Source organism: Monomorium pharaonis, chromosome 6 (assembly GCF_013373865.1).
Source record: "Monomorium pharaonis isolate MP-MQ-018 chromosome 6, ASM1337386v2, whole genome shotgun sequence".
In the NCBI taxonomy this organism is placed as follows: Eukaryota; Metazoa; Arthropoda; class Insecta; order Hymenoptera; family Formicidae; genus Monomorium; species Monomorium pharaonis.
The window spans coordinates 20,602,999-20,618,665 of NC_050472.1; the positions used below are offsets into that span (position 1 = coordinate 20,602,999).

Genomic DNA, 15,667 nt, shown 5'->3' on the forward strand with positions numbered 1-15,667 from the left:
CCACGGCGCGTTAACCGGACACGTCGCGCCGGTATATTTATAAATAAATAAATAAACGTAAAAAAGAGGAGCACCGCCACAGTAGCCCGAGCGTATATACACGAGGCGGGGAGAGGCTGACCTTGTCTATCACGGCCTAGCCTCAGGGCATATCCGACCGACTGGCTTCGGGTACCGTATAGAGAGCCTCCCCCCTCTCCTTCTTCTCGTACTCTAGTATAATCCTCTCTCTCTCTCCCTCCTGCGCCTTGCCGCCTCGCTTTGTCTCCACCTTTATCCCCCTTTCGCCCCCATCTCATTCGCCGGTTCCTCGCACGCTAGTTTCTAGTTCCTCTGATCTCATCTGGCTTCTTTTTCCTTTCTTTTTCGTGCCCCGCTCCGCGCGGCGACAGCGCGCAGCAAGGCGATACAGGACAAGCCGACGATCGGCGATTATTAACACCTCTCCGTCCCGACATTTTTTTCCCCGGTGCGCGCGAAACGCACGTCGCGCGCTCGCAACACAATTATCATCGCGTCTCGCAATACAATTTCAAATGAATATTAATTTCGATAAATATCAATCGGCGCGATTCTAACGTGACTCCGTCGCGCAATTACTTTCACGTGGAATTTTTTTACACGTTGCACGGATTTCGTAATCGAGCATCCGCTTTAATTCCAACTGCGCCTGCAATCTTGGAGACGACAATATTTTCCAATATATATATTCTTTGCTACAAGCGCTGACTAATTAATCAAACGTGAGACGCGCGCGCGGTATACGCCCGATGTACTACTACTCGAGTCTCCTCGAGCATGCGAGAAGGAGGGGAGAGGGGGTTGGATAATCGCCGGTGCAACCCTCCACTGTTTTCGACCTACAGAGTTCCTACTTTCTTTCGAAATTCCCGTCCCGTCCACGGTGGGTCACTAATGCCGCTAAAACGTCTCATTCATCCGTAATGACGCGCGCGCATCATTACCAAATAATAACGCCGGTCACGAGATGCTGCCGTGGTAACGATCGTGCGCGGGTATTTCGGCTTCGTGGAAAGGGCAGCGAATTGTCTTCCGACGCCGCGGCGGACGAAGGGTATCGCACCGGAATGACGTGTCGGAGTCGAAGAAACGATCCTGAACACGCGAGGAGCGACGTGGCGGAGCGAAGAAGCCCAGCAGTTTCCTGGCGTCTCCGTCGTCTCCGTTCGACCGAGGCTTATTACGTAAAGCGGTGGGTTCCTTTCTGAAAATCGTCGTATTCGCCACGCCCGGGGATCTAGGGCGAGGATCCGGGTCCTTCCTGCGTGAGGGCAGGGGCGGACAACCGGGACAACTCGTTACCGCCGCTCAACAAGGGCGCACGTTGCATTTTCGGAATGCTGGAAAATTTCGGGATCTCACGGCTCTCGCGTAAACGGGTAGCACACTTCGAAACGATTTACGCGACTACACGGCAATTAAACTGTACACGGAGAGAATTTTTTCGTAAAATTTACCCTGAAAATTTGGTAATTGTGGGATAACGTGTAACCGAGGAATTTTACTATACTTTTTAGTAAGATTTATTAAACAGTATAGTAAAATTCCTCGAGGTCACACATTATCCCACAATTACCAAATTTTGAGGGTAAATTTTAAAAGAAAATTCTCTCCGCGTATTGAACAGTGATTTTACATCATTTGTTCATTTGTTCATTGTTGGGCCCGATTTTTCACTATCTCGTTGACTTGCGATTAAACTCAGTCAGATAACAAAAAAACGAACATAAAATACGTTTCGAAGGACATTTAATTATAGATTTCTCGAATTCAAAGACGATAAAGCTCAACTTCAAATCCCGTCATTATTATAATATAACGCGATAGATATAAAGGCACGAATTAGACACACTCGCGTGCACGGAGTCTTGATTTTTATAATTTTATCTCTTTGCGCGCTATTTAACAGAAGCAGGAAGAGCGATAATCCAAGCACGCTAACGGCAAGTCGGTTAACGATCGCTTTACGGTTGTCGTGGATCGTGATTTATTCGGTAATCGATCGACGGTCTAGCTCGAGGCTTCAACGGCTGACTTGGCGCGTCCTTTAACGGGTTGGAGCTGCTATTTTTTTTATTTCCTCCTTTCGAAACACGTCCTTGCCGGTGTCAAGTTCGCGCATAGTCCACGTAACGCGATAGTCTGTTGCGCGTCATTCTTTTCTTCTTCTTTTTTTTTCCTCTCCTTTCGTTCCTTTAGCACGGCGAGCGAATGGCGAGTCTGAGGGGCGCGAGAACAATCGGAGGTGAGGAAAAAGGAAGCACTATCAACTTTATACTATCAACATATAAATTGAATTAAATGATAATTACTTATAAGTTCATTCACGAGTTAGCTAAAGTGTTTAATTAAAGTATTCTTCGCGCGAAAACGCTGCGCAAAGATCTCGTGACTCTATTTATGAACAACAATTAATTCTAATCGTTAGTTAAAATGGGAAATAACAAATGAATAAGCACAGATATATGAAGCCGCGAGATCTTCGGATCGAAACATCGAGGCGACAATTTCGAATACCCGGTATTCGCGCAAACGTCGGAACAATTGGACAATAAGTTCGACAAACTTAGCAAACTAAAATCTGGCTTCGCGCGCACGATCTTCGCCACGCATCATTACGTGTGATAGAATGAACGATTAGCTTCGTCAAGGTTCCCTGTCGCGCGATAAGTCATCGTTGTGGAATACAAATTACGCCAGGTCGTATCAATGGATCGACAAATCAATGCTCCTAATTGACGGACTTTAAGCTCCGAGGGAAATGGCTCGCTCCGCGAACCGTGAAATTTATTTAAAATAAACGAGACGCGCGCGGAGTGCCATAAATCCTAATAAAAATACCAACGAATCCAAAAGTGGCGCAATTATAAGCTTCGCGGTCTTCAAATTAAATTTTATCTCCTCTATATACGTTGATTTAATTGCGAAATGTTTGAAAGAATCGAGGAAAGCCCGCCGCCGTGATTGGCAGACGCAGATATTCGCGTATATGGGATCTCCTCTGCGAAAACTTGGAAGAGATCGCTTCGCCTCGTTCAATGGACTTGATTCAATTAAAGAATTTCTCGATGTGCAAATAACGGCGCGGCGCCAAATAAAAATTGACGGCCGTAATTGACAGAAGGCAGCTTCGCCGGCCGCGGAGATGCGCGAGCGCGACTTACTCCCGTCCAGATTTTGAAGGAAATTCCGCTGAAAGAAATTCCGGGTTATACGATTAAATGGGAATTAATCTGTAAACGCGAGCACGACGCGAGCGAAGGCTCGAAGTAGTCGCTGAATTAAATCGGACAGCCGGAATCTCGCGGCTCTTCCATCCTTCTCTCCTCCTCTCTCCCTCCCTCCCTCTCTCTCTCTCTCTCTCCCTCGCGAGAGAGAGATGCGTTTTCAAGAAAAATAATAGCGATAAATCCAGAAATTACGACGGCCAGACTGCGCGCAGGTATGCGAAATTAGCGCCTCTAATTACGAAACCGGCGGAGGAACCTATGCCCGCCGGGCAGCCGCGGCTAGTCCTCCTGTCATTTCTGATTAATCGACGTCGATTTACTTAGGCAATACTTAAGAACCAGCCGAGACGAAGTACATTTGCCGTGACGCGGCCGGGCGTATAAATCGTACGCTCCGGCCATCCGATCATCAGGCGGGATTTTTAGAAGCATAGGCGCGTCGCGCGTTGAAATTCTCGAATCGGAATCGAGGATTCTTAAGCGCGCCTCTTCAAGAAGAAACCCATCAAAGATCCGTCGACGAGTCATCCTCCTTGGTGGCCGGGCATACAAAATCGCAGGTTTCACGAGTCGTCCGGCGAAACGGAGAACGACGATCAATTATAACACGCACGCTCGCCCCGCGTTCGCGATCAATCGGCATGTATTTATCTCGCGCTATAAGCCCGAGTGAGTTCCAGAACGGTGATCGCGCGCGTACAGAGGATTTCGTCATTCGCCACGCAGTCCGTATAGGAGCTCTGTAGGAGTTGTGCTCCATGATGGATGACGGTCCCTCGCATCTAGTCTATGTATATTTGCCGTTCCGTTTCCTCGTCTGGTTCTTCAACCTCCGAGCGAAGTAGTCTACGAAATGGCCCCGGGGGCCAGATCTCGTAAATTCAATTTAAATATTTCGACCTTAATGATCGTCGGAGGTAGGCAAAAGCCGGCAGTCAAGGTCGGTGTCGGCGTCCGATAAAAGTACATTTTAATTGAACAATTGGCAATATCTCTTTACTTGTTGCGAATATGTCTCCCTGCCATTTTTATTCTTTTCCTCTCCGCGTTTAGTAAGTCTGTTTCGAGGACACATCGAGTGGACCGGCTAGACGTAAAGTTCAGAAAAAGAATCTTAATTTCCAAGTCTGGAGAGAGAGAGAGAGAGCACTCACGTGAATTTTTATTGATTACTGTCGATTATTCAAGCAAAATTAATATGTTAAATAACCACGTGTCAATGCATATGATATTCCGAAATTATTTATTTCGAAATACAGTATGTTATATGGGCATGCACGCGCGCAACACACATTTTTCCTTTACGTAAAATAAGACATTTCAATACCATTCGATCTTTTAGAGACTTTTGAATTTCAGATACTGATTTATGAATTTATATATGCGCGTTGAAATTGATGTACGTCATCGTGTTTGTAAGATAAAAGCACGTGTGTTCACAGCTTCTCGGGTAGTAACGTTAGTCACAGTATATGCCGGAATTTATAAAATATCCGATAAGCCGAAGTCAAAATAAAACTGCCGAGATAATTAATTTTATCGAATTAAAAGGCTTCTAAATGCGATTGAATTCGTTACGATTATCGACGTTTCGCTCTCTTGCGTTTAGCTCGTATAAAGCCAATTCATTAAGGCGATAAAGATGTGTAGCGATCTTTTTGCAAACAAAAGCTCAGGCTTTGAAAGCGACTTATTAATCACGTGAAACGCCATGGCGATTAAGTGACGATGTAAAAGTCACTCAAGTCCTCAATACTGCGTATATAACGAAATAATCGAACTTATTAAAAAGTCGCGAAAACAGCCAATAATTGGCTGAGGCTTGTCAACTTTGCTCATTTCATTCGTATCTCGTGAGCTTTGTTTTATCGAACAAGTCTGGCAAAAATTCTCTTATTAGAGCATTAAATATGTAATATTTATAATAAAATCTAATATTGTATAAATATATATTTTTTTTACAAATTATAATAAGATTTATTATCAAAGCAATATTGTCACAGAGCGAACGCTAAAACTCGGAATTTCTTAAGAATTTCAATTTATATATAATATCAATTTATATATAATATTTACAATCTCTTTCATCACAACTTTTAATACTACAGTATTTAATATTAACGTAGCTAACGCGTTGACTGCGGAATCATAATTATTAAGGCCATTACATTTTTGCGGCCGGTATTAATTCAATCAACAGTAATTGCGCTACGCGCGATCGCTAACGCGGAACGATGGCACTCTGTATATTCGCTGGTGTTTCGACGAGTCGATTTTGCGAGGACACGCTGGGAATTTTTCTGCGCGAGAGGTACCCGCGTAAATACCAGCTGGAAATCCAAGAGTTAATGAACAACGCGGCGCGCGTGTAACAGCTCTCTTGCTCCGGTTGTCGAGCTGCAGCAACCCGGCGGGTCCGGAGAGGTCGGTGACAACCTGTTGATAGGAATTTTCGTAGCCGGGTTGAGACGCGCGCCGGGTCAAAATCAACCCGGCAACGCGATAAATTATAAGCGCCGCTTGCTCGCTTGCCGCGCGATACTCGGATAATTGCGGCGACGCGCGCATACGCGAGATAATTTCGAAGCGGTTTCGGAATGCTCTCCGCAGGCTCGCGCGCGCGCGCGCGCGTTGCCGATGCGAAGCGGAAATAATTTCGCGAAAAAGCATTCTCTCGGCGCACGGTCCGTGGATCTTCAGATTCATCGAAGAGACAGGTAGAAGTTACGCGGTTACGTAACTGTCGATACCGTTCGAGTACGAAGCGATTCGCAGCTAACGACCGAAACTGAGCAGAATTAAAGAACTAACGATTTGAAGAAGGAAAGTGAAAGTATCAATAGAGCAGCGCCAAGAGACACGTTCGGAGATTTGTCCTAGGAATAAGTAGAGTTCGTTGACTTCTCGTGTCTCAAAATTTCTGTTGGTCATGATTTGTGTGTGTCTATGAAATGTAAAAAACAATGTAAAAGTACATAAACAAACATAGATAAAAATTTTAGAAACGCGCAAAGTATTTGGTCAACTGCATGACTCATTCTTTTTCTCTCTCTCTCTCTTTCGCCTCATCGTAGATCCTAAAAATCCTTGAACTCGTGCATAAAATTATAATAAATTTGCAAGAATTGAGCAGCTGTGGCAAAATGCGATCTCGTTAAAAAATTCAAATCGACAAATCTCGGTATATACACGTGTCGCGTAGGACAATCTGGCGGCTGACAGCAACACGATTATGGCTATCGGGCGACACCGCGCTTGCATGGTTCACAGATTGTCCAGCGATAAAAAAATTGTGCGCGGCGACCTTTATCCAACAAAGTTTATCCAGAAGCGCTAGGGGCCCCCCCCGTAATCGCCCCCGAGATATGCCATTGTACTTCGAAAGCACTTTTCTTTTTACTTAAAAGAGACCCGACTGGCGGATTTCTGGAGCCGGTCGACTCGATCCAAGAGGTACGATTTACCGGAGCCCGGCCATTACGCAACTGCGCGCCGCCACGTCTCGGTTGACAGGTTTTGCAAGCCGTTTAAACTGCCCGCTATCGTTTTGCCCGACATTCACGGGCCACGCGTTTTGTCTAATGACACGCGGCGGATTGTTACACGAAAGTGCCGGCGGTTTAAACAAGTTTCGCGCGACCGCATCGCCGCGCTACCGTCGCGTCGCCCGTCGCCGCCGCGAGAAACCACGATGTACCGCGGCACGTGACACACGACTGCCCGCTACAATTTCGTTATTATTTAGCCGTGATAAAGCCGGCTGTAAACCGTAACGTTCGTCGGGAGTTTACTTCCTGGGGTTATCGTCGCTTGATAATACCCGCCGGCTATCCCGGGGAGAAGGTCCAAATATACAATTAGGAGAGACAGCGCGAGCGACCGAAGGTTCACGTTCGCGCGCATAACACGAACACACACCCGTGTTGCAAGTTGAACCGTTCAAAAAACCTCTTCGCGAAACTCCGATGACGGCACGGATAGGCGCGAGCGACAAGTTTGGGCATAGGTGTTCGCTAATCGATGAAAAAAAAAAAAAGAAATAATCGCGATAGAAGGTCGAGGACGTTGCCAACAAAGACGACTATGACGAAATTGATGAAGCCACTGGAAAGCGAAATAAATAATTCGACGGTAGACGGAGGAACAACGCGAATACGCGAGTATTCGGGTAATAATAACAGAGAGGATGATTTTTACGGCGTTGGGAGGAACGACAGAAGGCGCGACCGGTTTCCGATCGGCTTCTCTCTCTCTCTCTCTCTTTCTCTCGGGGACTAGCCTCGTCCTCGTCTACGACACGGCAGCTGGCAGGTGCCTGGGAGAGAGAATACACCACCCCGATTCTTTATCTACCCAATTATACAATCCCTTGTCTAATTGGCTAACCCCTGGACCACCCTAAGCGAAAAACAAGAACAATTGCCTGCGGATTCCTCATCGCGCCCGGCCGACGACTTCCGTAACGCCACGCCGCCGTTATGCTCTCTCTCTTCACGCTCGGCGTCTCCGTTTCCTCGTGCCCGTATTACGCAATTTGGGCGAGCGACGTTGCGCAAAAATGACTTAACCCGCCAATGTCACTTGCACAGATTAAACCTGAAACGCGGAATTTTATACTACCGATTCGCGTGTTGTTGTTGAATTCTGTTCTTTTTTTTAATTCTCAACACTCTCGCCCAACTGATCCGTCAGATAACAGGCGTATAAAAGTTTCTCCTCGAGACGATAATTTTAATTTGGCAGACGTAACTTTCGTAACGACCGATCTCTCTGTTGCTTGGCGTCAGTACAAGTTTTTGTGTTTTTTTTCTTTTTTACTGCAAACGGCGAGAGATTAACGATGAACATCAGTGCCTAACGCGAGGAATTAAAACGCACGATCGCACGTTTGAAAACAATATACAGTAATTGTGGGCCGGGTTTAAGCTGGTAGCTGATTGGCCGCGGAGCCGCCAATTCATTCATTAAACCTGCGGTCGCGTTTGTTGAGATCACCGAGAGCACAAACTCCGAACAGGTCATACTAAACTAGTCATTTATACGCGGGGCTCATAATCGGACGTCACATTAGAGTTTCGAGTCGACAATTCGGCAAAACGGTTTTGTAATCAGTACGATTGACCCTTGCGGCTTGGATCCATCGCCAATCGATGATTAGTGTTTTGTAACTAATTACACGTTACATTGGAATTCATTAAACGGCCTGACCGAAAACCAGAAAAAATGTTCGATTACGTTTCCTGCCGGGACATTTCCGCCAATCCAGATTTCAACGGTAATTAATTATTCATTCAAATTATTAGAATAATGAACAAAAACAGAACTTTTCTGATTTCACGTTCGATCCCACAAAATTCTAACTAAAATTTAGACTAATTGCTGACTGATTAATTTAAAAAAAATAAAAAGCGATAAATCTTCAATATTGTGTTTTTAGAAAGAAAAAAAAATCGAATCGCTATATTTTTTTTATAGGGTAAACTCGGGTATGATGGCCCTATTTTTTTTTTTTTAATGCAAAAAACACTTTTATTGTTATTATTTTTTAATAGCGTTTGGTATATTACTTCTTCGTTATGCGTCTAACGTTAATTGTGACAGCTCAGCTGTAATTTATTTGACGTTGTGGCAATTTTTAATGAACCTATAAAAAACTTTGTAAACAGTCAAAAATAAAAACGTGACATAATATCCACAATATTGTTATTTCGAATAGTATACAAACAGAAACTACAGTAAATATTTTTGAAAATAATTACGAGAGCACATTATTTTGCAATTATTGGAGAAATTATAGCCATTGGCCGTCCTCTCCGTGTGGCCATCATATCCTAATTTGCCCTACGCATTAGAACACAATAGGTAATCTTTTCACACAAACTTTTGAAAATAAATTGACAACGTTTGCTTATCAGGATGGCTGTGATAGTAACACTAAGTCGACGGTAACTCCAAATTCCGCGGAATCGATGCCCGCCTATGAAAGAATAACGCGATCCAATTTCTGTTGGAAGCAATTCGAAACAGACGGCGTCGGCGGCGGTTCATTCTCTTCATTCCTGCCATTCATTAACGTAGACCGTGGTTACTAGGAACAGTTTCAGAATCGCTTTAGCCTCGAGACGCGAACAAAAACCGAGCGAGGTAACGCTAGCGCTATACACAGGAGAAAGAGTAATTAGTAAGAGAAGAGGAGAGATCAATGTGTGGAGGACGTTTGCCTTATCCCCAGAATTGCGCTGCAGTGTGCGTTTCACTCTCGGCGCTCTACGAAATGGAACATTTTTACAAAGCGTAAAGCGCACCTCTTTACACTACGGGATATTTCGTTAAATAGTAAAAACGGGCGCGAGCACGGGTGGGATTTTCATCGTCCGCCGTCGTAAATTTTCGCGCGCTCCACTGAATCACATCGTGCCTGTAGACATTGTTCGAAACGAAAAAATTCCCCCCTCCCCCTCCCCGCCCGACAAAACTCCTGTATTCCACACTTGCGGGGCTGCTCACTCTCGATCGCGCGGTAACATTTCCTCACGTCAAAGGGGGCTGGTGCGCCAATGCGTAATACCGTCGGCGAAGCGCCGCGCGCCGTTCGCGCATATGTTCCGCGTGCAGGGCCGACGAAAATGGCTAGCGCAACGCAAATGCGAAAGCAAGTATTGCAACTCGTAAGCAATTACGCACAGAGAGGACAAATAAAAAGAGAAAGAGAGAGGGAGGGAGAGAGCGCATGCGAGGTGAATCTAGACGGAATGCAACGTCGTTGTTTATGGACGCGAGGTGCGCGCTCGTGCGGTCTCCGGGTTAGAAACGACGAGCGCGAGCCAGACGCACTCGTCAGCGCGCGCGGTGAAATAAAAACTGCCCAAAGGCATCCGCGCGAGCGGGAAACGAGCGATGGAGCCCGAGCGAGGAGCGGCGAGGCGGGCGGTAAGGAAAAAAGCAGAGAAAATTGATACGCGATGAATGGAACGCGTAGAAGAAGCACGAGCAAAAGGAGGCGCGATCATTTTTCCCAACGTCGACGTTTCCGCGCTCGCGGAGAGCTAAGAGGAGAACGCGCCGCGCGCCCGCATGCCTCTCAACAATTGCCCATCGTGCGCAACGACGGCCTCACCTCATCGGTCGTGCGATGATTGAAATACGAAAGGAGCACATTTCCCGCACTGATTATAAGCCTCACGGGGAGGGGAGGAAGGGAGGGGAACGGCCATTCCTCCTCTCTTTCGGATCGATATAATTTCAGAGAACTTTATCAATCTGCTTTAGCCAGTTTTCTCTTACCGCAATTAAGCAAAAAAGAATAGGAAAAATTCAGAGATAAAATACGTGATACATTAAAATATAAATATACTCGCGCTCTTTCTCTCTTTCTCCCTCTCTCCTGTGTTAGCAAATAAACTGTAAGCAGATAGAGAATATTGCCTCACCACGAAGGGGTACGAGTTCTTCTTTTTTTTTCTTTTTTTTTTTTTGATAAATATTTCACCCTACAGTTCACCCAAAGCGGAGTCCACCCTCTTGTAGTGCGCGTGTCGTAAGGGGGATAGGGGCATCCGCGGCTAAAATCGGGATGGTATCCCTTGGCTCTGTGATAACTGCGGAGAACCGGAACGCGGTTCCTAGGGAACGTTTTTTTTTCTATTAGCAATAGCTGGCGTGTATACGCGTGCACGCACACCCTAAAAGGCGAGATGCGGCAGCCATCTGCGCCCCTCGTAAAGGTGCATATAAGCGTACGCATGCTCTTCCGAAGAGGTTAGTTTTGAAAAAAAATCAGCATCGACATGCCGATCTTCGACAATTAAAATCAGCATCGGACGAGACAAAAAAAATTAAGATAATCTCGAAATCAAATATCCCACAGGGATTAAAGTTTCTCAATATCAAAGTGGCAGAAACCGCGCATAAAGAGCGTGTGAATAAAAGAAAAATGTCAAATTATCTTTGTTTCTCGGTATCTTAATGCACAAAAATTGTCGATCGGCCAACACCGTTCGATTTTCCGTTCGAAATGCGAGAAAGAGAAAGAGACACGGAGAGGGACAGGGAAAATTATAAAAGGGGAAAGGAGCGAGAAACGACGGCGAACAGCACGAAGATAAAACGAAAAAGCGGAGCGCCGATATTCGTTCGGGAGAGGAGGAGGAGGAGGAGGAGGAGAAAAGAGAGGAAAAAAGATGGAGGCGAGAGGCGAGGTGAGAGGAGCGGACCGCGGTGGAGGCGAGGAGGATGCCGACGAGAGCGACGGCGCTAACGATTCCTTAATGAAAGCTGAAGCGGCGCGGCAGAAGGCTAGCCTCGTGTTTCGGAGCGCCCGGGTTCTTTTACGCCACCGGTCCCACCCTTTGTGCGTGTATACGGGGTGTCTCTGACCAACCGTACTCTCCTCCGTGCGAGTTAGCGACGGCGGAAAATTATCGTGGACTGTCGAGCGAGAAAGCGCCTCTGTCTCGCGACGGTACATTCGAGTACGGTGTCTTTTCGAATTTTGTACGCGTCTTCCATTTGGCATTTGGGATTTGTGCGTAATCAATAAAATTATCATTTCCACGTTTTTTATTCCCAATTTAAAGCGTATCGTGTACATTATATCTTTCGAATGCATTACTATTGAAATGTTACGTCTTGCAAATCCAAATTACGGGAAATGTCGTGTATTTGTTCGTCGGTCAGGCTTCAATTAGATAACTAAATAGAGCTTAATTACATGCACACGCACAAATTCTGCAGATACAATGTGTATCCGCATGTGTGCTTAGATACTGCGCGTACACATGGAATAAGTTTCACGCTTATATACGCAAAAGTGAAGCACGGATACCTGTGTAAGCGGAATGTTTGGTCAGATGAATCTCAAGTTTATTCGCGCATGATTTTCGTCCGGACTCTGTTCTAATTAATGTTACGTAGTTTGCTCCTAGCAATAGGCTTCACCTCGCGCGTAAAATGTACGTAGACTTTGTATGTATCTAATCTTAATAAGGCTTTAAATATTTTATCGTTAATTGCTCGTTTCATTTTTCTGATAATCATAGAAAATCACCCGCGACACAAAAGAGGGTATAAATACAAGTTTATACCTAGAGAAAGGTATAATCTGTGGAATGGCGAATGTATGCCAAGTTTAATTTAGCACATTTAGTATTCCATGTGTCACTCTTATAATATCCACTCTTATAATATGAATAATTCGCCGAAAATCAATACGCTATCTATCAAGAATCTAGACATTAAATTCAAATTTCCCAAACTGGAAACGAATTTTGCAAACAATGAGCGTTTCAGCTTTTAAATAGTTACATATTGTGAGGGAATAATTTCTAATGTAACTTTTGTTATTATGAACATTCTTTTTCATCGCGGACAAAAGGTAAAAGAAAAAAATAGTCTCCTCCCCCTTCTCTCTCTCTCTCTCTCTCTCTCTCTCTCTCTCTCTCTCTCTCTCCTCTCTCTCCTCTCTCTCTCTCTCTCTCTCTCTCTCTCTCTCTCTCTCTCTCTGTCTGTCTTTCACGTATAATTTTCTCTCGCAAGTACTAGAAATAGAAACGTGTGTGGGCCCTACTATTTCAACTTCGTCGAACACGACGCTTTTTTATAACTTCCGTAGAAGAAATATGGTATCCTGTGTCCTCAGAAGAAGAAAAGGGTCTCGCGCTTAATATATAAAACGAAAATTTTATTTTCTATTTAAGATGGCACGAGCGAAAGATCCGCTTTCTGGTCAAATTTACTCAAAGTTATCAAAACACTTCAGAACGGGAAATAAACGTCTCGCGCGATAAGCGTGATGCAACTTACATAATATTTCACAATTTAGTGAAGATAACGTCCGTTTAGACTCTGAGGAAAATAAATTTCTCGTCAGAATCTAAGATAATTTAATCAAATGATGTAATACCAAACAGAGATAATAATAGTAAGTAATTAATAATAACTTTCAAGGGATACGCCTAGAAGCTAATGTACGTGTAGAGCCGCGAATGTTGTACGTGTCGTATAAACAATTTTTCAATTATATACGATACAAAGTTCTCGAGCATGAGAAAACGATCGCGAAGCAATTTGCATGGGACTTCCAAAAAATCGCTCTCCCCAGACGCTCGTTACCGGAATTAATTCTCCTGTCGATTTGCGCCCGGTTTCGTTATTTTTCCCATTGTGCAAAGCGCTGCATTGCGCTTCGTTCCGTTTCTCCCGAGTTTCTCTGCAATTTTCTACGGAGCGGACGACGTGCATTCGGGACAAAAGGACTTTTTCCAGTGCATCGAGTTACGCGATCTCGTCGACGTACAAACGAAACGAGACTACCCCGGTGACGAAAGAGTTATTAAAACGCAGTATCGAAGCGAATTAACGATATTCCTTTTCGCGGCCTTCCTCCCATTTTATTGCAACTTTAGCTGAAAGCGAAGGCTGTTTCCGTTTAATAACTAAAATATGAACTGCATTAGCAATTTGCGCGAGTGCGTCGAAGAGATATCTCGAGCGGGAGATGTGTCCTGTTTCTTAAAAAAAAAAAAAAAGAAAGCGTTCGAAAGATGCTTCAAACAAACGCGTAACACCCCTCATTTTTCTAAGCCCATTACGCGGCGATCAGATCTGCCACAATATTTTCGACAATTTTCCAAATCGACGGGAATCGGGGACCCCGTCGAGGATCGTCGCTTTCTTACAAGACGACGTTCGCAGCTCGGCGAACAAGAGCCGCTGGAAAAAGACTTTTTAACAGGTCAAGTTTCAGAATCTCAGTGACGCACAAATGGAATTACTCGCCGAATGCGAAGGAAAGTATAGAGCCTCACTATCCCTCCCTCCAGTTCCCACTTCCCGCTTCCCCCTGCCATCCCTTTTCAATCCGCGGCTCACGCTCCTTCCTCACCGGCCATTCAAGACTCGCCCCCACCATCGAATGAAAGATGAGGAACGAGGAGGAAAGTGAGAGAAAGAGAGAGAGAGAGAGAGAGAGAGAGAGAGAGAGAGAGAGAAAGGGAGGAGGAAGAAAGAAGATGCCTCCGATACACGGGGAGTCGATCGTATCGTTTATTTCTGTACCCCGAGCAGATTATCTTTTTCGTTTTCCAACGGGCCGCGCGCCTCGCAGAAGCCCTTATTGTGACAGCGTTATTGTCGTACGGTTCTGGAAAATTGCGCACTGTGAAAGCATTCTTAAGACAGGCGGCCTCACGGAATCCTCCCCATCCCTCGCCTCGCACGGATATATCTGGGACACGCCGCGTTCTTACGAAGCGCAGCAGCAACAAGGACCGATCAGGATCAATCAATGTTGATTTTTTTTTTCCCTTCTACTTACATCGCGATTTTATTTCGTTTATTTCCCTCTCGTATATACAGGACATCCCCCCCCATCCCCTCCCGCGCTTCCCGTCTGTATACGACGTCATATTTCGACGCCCTCTCTCATCTGCGGATTCTCGCGGACCCTCAACACGAGATGAACTCATTCTCAGCGAATGTCCCCGTCGAGATTGCGTTAAGAAAACCCCGTGTGGTTTTCCCGCGAATTAAATCCCAAAGAAAAATGATCAATCAAATAGAGAGACCATTTTGTTTAGATTTCATTTCACATCAATTCTCCGCGCAATTTTAAACAAACCGCAGGCGCGACGGCTTCTCTTTTTATTCATCTCCGAAATGGCAATTAATAGTAATAGGTGAGGAAAAACTCGCGAGGTGTTTTCGCGTATCCATTCCTGTGCGGTCGGCTTTATTTTCTAGCGGAACGAGTCCCTCACGTGCCTCGCGAAAGTCCGCCAGAAAATTCCGAGGAACCAGCCCGGGGATCGCATTACACCGATTTACATTTATTCATGACTTCAGCGTGATAATCTGATCTCTCCCAGGTCTGCGATGCCGAGGCTCCTTCGCGCGCGTTTTAGGAGCAAGGATGTCTAATTCGATCCCGGTAATCCTCTCACGAGAGAGAGACAACGCGCGCGCGACGGGCCGCGCTACGAAACTTACTGCAGGAGAGCAGTTAAGAGTGGATTGACTTTTTATGGGCTCTCGAGGACTAAGCCCGCGAATATCGCTCTCGGCTTTCGAGGCGAATCTTTTATCGCGACAGTTTCCTTTTATCGAGCGTAAATAATAATTGCCCGCGTTGTTTTGTGCAGTTATGCAATGCGGTCGGGTCCGGCGATGTTGAGAATACATTTTTGGCGTCGGTCGCTTCGTCTTAACGGCGAATGTTCCCGCGTGTCCTATTGCATTCAAAACAAACTTTAAGAATTTCAGCGGAAGAAGCCGCCGATTGCAAGAAAGCATGTGGCGCTTTGATTACGAATATTTAAATGCAAAATCATTTAGTCGAATTATATGCGACGGCGATACAATCGGCCGCGCTTATGTTTAACTTTTATTTAATATTTAACATTTCAATTTCAAAATTTGAT

At 45.2% G+C, this 15,667-nt stretch overlaps 1 protein-coding gene and 1 long non-coding RNA gene across 4 annotated transcripts in view; one reads left to right on the forward strand and one right to left on the reverse strand.

Moving 5' to 3' along the window:
• LOC118646386 overlaps positions 1–15,667 on the forward strand; it is a 98,226-nt gene that overhangs the window by 13,061 nt on the left and 69,498 nt on the right. The gene's annotated exons all lie outside the window — the stretch shown is intronic.
• The window catches only part of LOC105836319 (zinc finger protein rotund), a 161,433-nt gene that overhangs the window by 11,631 nt on the left and 134,135 nt on the right, over positions 1–15,667 (reverse strand). The gene's annotated exons all lie outside the window — the stretch shown is intronic.